This window comes from Mus caroli, chromosome 5 (assembly GCF_900094665.2).
Source record: "Mus caroli chromosome 5, CAROLI_EIJ_v1.1, whole genome shotgun sequence".
Lineage (NCBI taxonomy): Eukaryota > Metazoa > Chordata > Mammalia > Rodentia > Muridae > Mus > Mus caroli.
In genome coordinates this window covers 89,931,869-89,937,158 of record NC_034574.1, presented here as the reverse complement: position 1 = coordinate 89,937,158, position 5,290 = coordinate 89,931,869, and the positions used below count along the sequence as shown (strand labels likewise).

General features: G+C 44.1%; 1 non-coding gene across 1 annotated transcript; it reads right to left on the bottom strand.

Moving 5' to 3' along the window:
* Positions 1-4,728: 4,728 nt before the first annotated feature.
* LOC115031247 lies at positions 4,729-4,921 on the bottom strand. The gene has a single exon (XR_003836853.1). It is a non-coding gene; the product is annotated as a U2 spliceosomal RNA (small nuclear RNA).
* Positions 4,922-5,290: the final 369 nt, after the last annotated feature.

Here is a 5,290-nt window from a genome sequence, read left to right as displayed (position 1 = left end):
TTTCTGCTGCTGCTTCCCTGTTTTTCACTTGGGTACTGGGGAGGAATACTTAGGTCTTTACCCTTGTATTGGAAGCGCTTTACTGGACAGAGCCTTGTTGCCAGACCTTTAATGGTGACTTTTGAATGGTGGACCTCCAGTAAGCATCCCAGGGAGCCTAAATAGTGATGCTGCAGAGCCAATAAAAGTCTTTATGAGGAGAAAACCAAAGCAGGACAAGAGCTGGAAGTTAGGCTTGTGACTGACAGGGTGCCAGGCAGAAACCCTGTTAGGTAAGAGGAACCTTCTTATTTGATGAAAACAAGCGGCCAAGGGAAAGTCTCTGCATGGTGGGAAGGCAACTGATTTGCTGGGTTTTAGTGTTTGGCTGTGAGTTCTGAGCAACAGAAACAGGAAGGAAGCAGCTCTGTACTGAATCTGGCCTCTTAGGAAACCTCGAGATGGGGCACAGGATAAGCCCAGTCTTCTCCTGCCTCGTGTTCTCCTCATGGAATCTTGAAATGCACTGGCTTTTTCTTAAAAGAAAGTTTCCAGCACCCAGTAGTGAAAAATGACCACCACCCAAATAGAAGGTTCTGGGTGCCAGGGACCTACCTATCTGATCTCTTTCCTGAGCACCTGGAGCACAAAAGTTGCTCAGGGGAAGGAAGGTTCAAGGAACAAACACTTGTGGGGCCCTGATCATTGAGAGTAGACAGAGAAATATCTGGGAGATTTTTTTTGTATTATTCAAATGAATAATGATAACAGAGAAGAAGGACAAGAAGGGGAGAGACCAGAGAGATCAAGACACACAGAGAGAAGTAGGAAGAGATGGAAGAGGGAAAGGAGGTGGGAGAGAAGAAGGAAGAGAAGGGGGAGAGACAGGAGGAGAGAGAGGAGGGGGAGGAGCCGGAGGAGGGGAAGGAGGGAGAAGACAGAGATCATTCCTCATCTGTTACGACAACTGAGTTATTTTTGTTCATATCTATTTTGTATTTGTGACTTCCTGCAGAAAAGATGTCAGATGATTATGATGAAATAGTCCTGTGCTCTATGTGGTATATGTGCACCAGTGTGTGTGTGTGTGTGTGTGTGTGTGTGTGTGTGTGTGTGTGTATGTGTGTGTGTTTGACTTTAATTCTTCAGTTCTGCTGAAGTGACTTCCCTGCTTCTCCTGATTCAGCAGTAAGCACTGAGAATTATAAGAAGCAGGATTAGCTCACAAACAAAACAGCCCATCCCTGCCTAATAACATAGCTTAGTGATAATGAGGGCAAGGCACTCTGGGAAGGCCACTCCCCTTCAGAAGTCTTAGGACATCTAAATTGGGAGTTGGTGATCTTGTAAACAAATTCAAATTACCTTCCAGCAAAACCCCAAACTACTTGTTGGAGATGGGTTTTGGCTAGAAGATGTGAATCCAGATCAAAATCAAAAGCCACATAAATACTAAAATAGCCAAAACAGAGACGCAGTCATTACAGGAAACTCACGAGGCTTCAAAGGAGATTTAAAGAAGGAAGAGCTGCAGCCAGAAGAGCTGGTGGCGTTGCCCGTCTGTACTGGAAATGTCGACATCCTCTGGAGAGGAAGAGGAAGGAGTTAGCGGTGCCAGACAAGCAGCTGGACAATGACAAGACAGGAAACCCGGCTGCTGATGACAGTGAACTGCAAACCGGGAGGAGGGAAGCATCAAAGCTATGGGGCCGCTGAAGACTGGGCAGGGACAAAGTGAAAGCCATGAGGGGCTCAGAACCAGCCACAGGCCACATACGCATGGTCTAGCGGGAAGCCACGTCTCCATTTATTTCTGTTGAAATACCATGAAAGGTCCTTTGTCCTATTGCAATCATCCCAGGAATAGTCTATTGTATTTTGCACAGGTTCAAACATTGCCTTGAAGGGCAGCCATTCAATGTGAGAGAACATTGTTGTAGATGTCTCAATATAGTTCTGGTTAACATTTGTAGGTAACACTTAGTATATTTGTTCCCAGTACTTTATGGAAAAACATAATTTAATCCCAAGGTTAAAGGGCCAAAACAGAACAGGTGTAAGAAATGAATTCAGTGATTGTTCTCCAGAGCTCATACTCTAAGCCCCCCACTCTATCTTGCCTAAGAAGCCCCGTAGAGAGATGATGGATCTGTGGTATTGTCTTGAACAAACTTTCAGCTCACTTCTATTTACATCTGCTCCACTTGCCAGAATTCTCTTGCCAACCTTTGCAGGGAGAGATAGCAGCTAAATGCTCAGAATTAAAGAGCAACCCCCAAAACCTGGAAAAGAGTCTAAGTGAACAAAGCCTGGCTGGAATGGAAGAGCTCTGAGTGAAGAGAGTCAGCACAGAGAAGCAAACAGATGACCCTGTAAGGTACAGTTCTACTAGTCTCAGCATCTCAGAAGTGGAATCCTTTGACCAGATGAGGGGGTGGCCAGTAAGCTATTATTTAAGAGCATAGCAATATTGAAGGGAAGACTACCTTACCAATAATCAAGTGTAAGTATTACTGCTATTATTAGTTAACAACTTGATGTAGTTAAGTGATGTAGCAAGGCTTTAGCTACTTTGTGGATTCTTCTTTCTTCCACCCTTCTCCATTTCTTTTCTACCCTTTTAACCCCCTAACACTAGATAGGAGAGAAAAAAGGATAGAAAGGAAAAGGGGGCATTATCATTAATAGGTAGGACTGTTCCTGCTAACAGGGGTCTTGGGTTTCTTGGAGCAAGTTTGATCTTTGCTGTCAGGATATGTGATTTCTTCTTGTTTCTTCTTTTTGCACATGGCTACTTAGCAAACTGTGATCAACAACAACCAATAACAACCAACAACCAACCAACAACTGACAACTCCATCTCTCAGGGCCCATTTTTTTATATATTCTCTAAAAACTTTCCAGAATTCCAAATACCACACAATCGCATAAAACTGTCTTCAAGTGTCAGAATCACGCCCCCACCAGAGCTCAAGGAAAATCAGCCAGCTGCTTCATACACGCTGAAGCAGCCCCATGTCCCACACCTGGGATTAAAATGAAAGCACGCTCTTTTCTCTGTGTGTGTGTGTGTGTGTGTGTGTGTGTGTGTGTGTGTGTGTGTGTATGTGTGTGTGTGTGTGTGTGTTTTAAGAAACCAAAAATCTTACCATAAAATGATGTCTGAGTTTGCTTTCTATTGCTGTGATAAATATCATGGGGAAAAAAAAAAACCCAAAATCAAAAAACCACCACCACCACCACCAACAAAACTTGGGAGAGAGTTTATTTAGCTTACTTTTCCAGGGAATAGTCCATTTTTGAGAGTTATGGGGCAGTGAACTGTGCACAGACAGCCTGTCCCAGTTGAGCACAGGTCTTGAACCCTGGAGACCTGGTGGGTGGTGACTTTTGCCTTCATGGGACCATAGGAGTTCAGCCATGCCTCTGGGGCCCCTGGATCCAGTTGCAGCTACTGCCTCCCCCACCCCTCAGAGGTGTGTGGCCATCAGTCACATAGAAGCAGCACCAAGCCCCCCACATGCAAATAAGATTTTTCCAAAGCTCCCAGACCAAACCAATGAGAAGTACCTGTTGTCAGACCCTTACCCACCCAAAACTGTATACAAGAATCCTATCTGGAAGGATTAAAGGGATGCAGAGAACTACTCTGTTGTCTAAGCCTTCTGTCCTAAGAGCTGTAACACTTGGGAAGAGGTCTGCTCTTCCCAAATACCCGAACCACCGCCTGAAGCTCTGCTGCACTCCTCACTGGCTAGTCAAGCCCCTCATTGGCCCAGCCCAACCCAACTCAGAGCAGGGTGGCATTGAGTAACTGAGAGTAAGGAGAGTAACCTGGTAGGCACAGCAGAGATGGAGGTGGAGCCAACTGCAGCAGTGGAAGCTTCTGTTCCCTGCTGGCACTCACTTCCCTTCACTGGAACTCTCACATCTGACCAGGCCAGAGATCTCCAGGGAAAGCCTCTGATACACAGGCCCATAGGGAGTAGGGGAAGGAATCTGGAGGCATGAATTGAAGCGGGGGAACATGGAGAAACTCTGCTTACTGGCTTGCTCTATGTGGCTCCTCTGTCAATTTCTCATACAAGTCAGGACCACTTGCTAGGGAGGCGGTGCCTGGATATCCTGGAGCCCCTCACACCAATGATTAATCAAGAAAAGGCCCCACAGACTTCCCTACAGGTGAATGTGATACAGGCATTTTCTCATTTGAGGCTCCCTCCTTCCATCCATGCATATGAGCTACTTAAAGTACCAAAGACTTCATTCACTCAGTGCCTACAGCCACATAAAGCATGTGGTGTGGCCACAGTGGGAGGACATTTTTATTTTTTTTGAGGAAAATCCAGGAATGTTTTAATAGTTTTACCCTATTGTTCAAGTCAAAATGCCTTCTAAAGCCAGACTGAGGGCTGAGCAGCTGTCAGCTTTTCCCATGTGAAACCAAGAGGTCTAGATAGCTAAGACTGGCTTTGAGTTAGACTATATACTGTTACACTATATACTAATGGCATATTACAGTTTAGAGGATAAAAGGATAGAAATACTTAAAATACTAGATGAAAACTCACCCAATATATCACTTTTCATTAAATCAGATACTATTATATACTATAATAATGGTAATATTTTTATTTTTCAGTGCTTGGAGTTGAACTCAGGGCCTACCCCTTGCTTACCAAGTACCCTACCACTAAGCCACACTCCAGCTCATACAAGTCTATTTAAATAATATACATTCCCTCTGAGGGAGGATGCACTGTTATTGAAGACACTGCAATACTAGGTCAATTCATGCTATAGACAGAGCAAGCTACTATTCTACCTCCTATTCCCAAAAATCCATTTAATGCATTATCCTTTGATAAAGGACATATCAGATATTTAACTGGCAAGAACAGATAGCATTTTTTTTCTCTTAGGCAAATTACAGAGACGTGACTCCAACCACAAGCTCCTCTTTTTGTTTGTTTGTTTGCGTGGTTTTGTTTTGTTTTGTTTTGTTTTGTTTTGTTTTGTTTTGTTTTGTTTTGTTTTTAAGACAGAGTCTCTCTATGGATCCCTGCCTGTTCTGGAACTTGCTATGCAGACCAGACTGGCAAGGAGCCCACAGACATCCTCCTGCCTCTACCTCCCAAAGGCTGAGATTAATGCATGCACCACCACACCTGGCTTCACAAGACTCTTAAAAATCAAAGGAACTACTGAACTACTCAAAAGAATAATAAAGTGATTTTTCTTGAGGACATTCTGCCCATTAGTTCTGGTCTTTATTTCCATGGATGTTTTGGATGGAAGGAACTCATGGCTG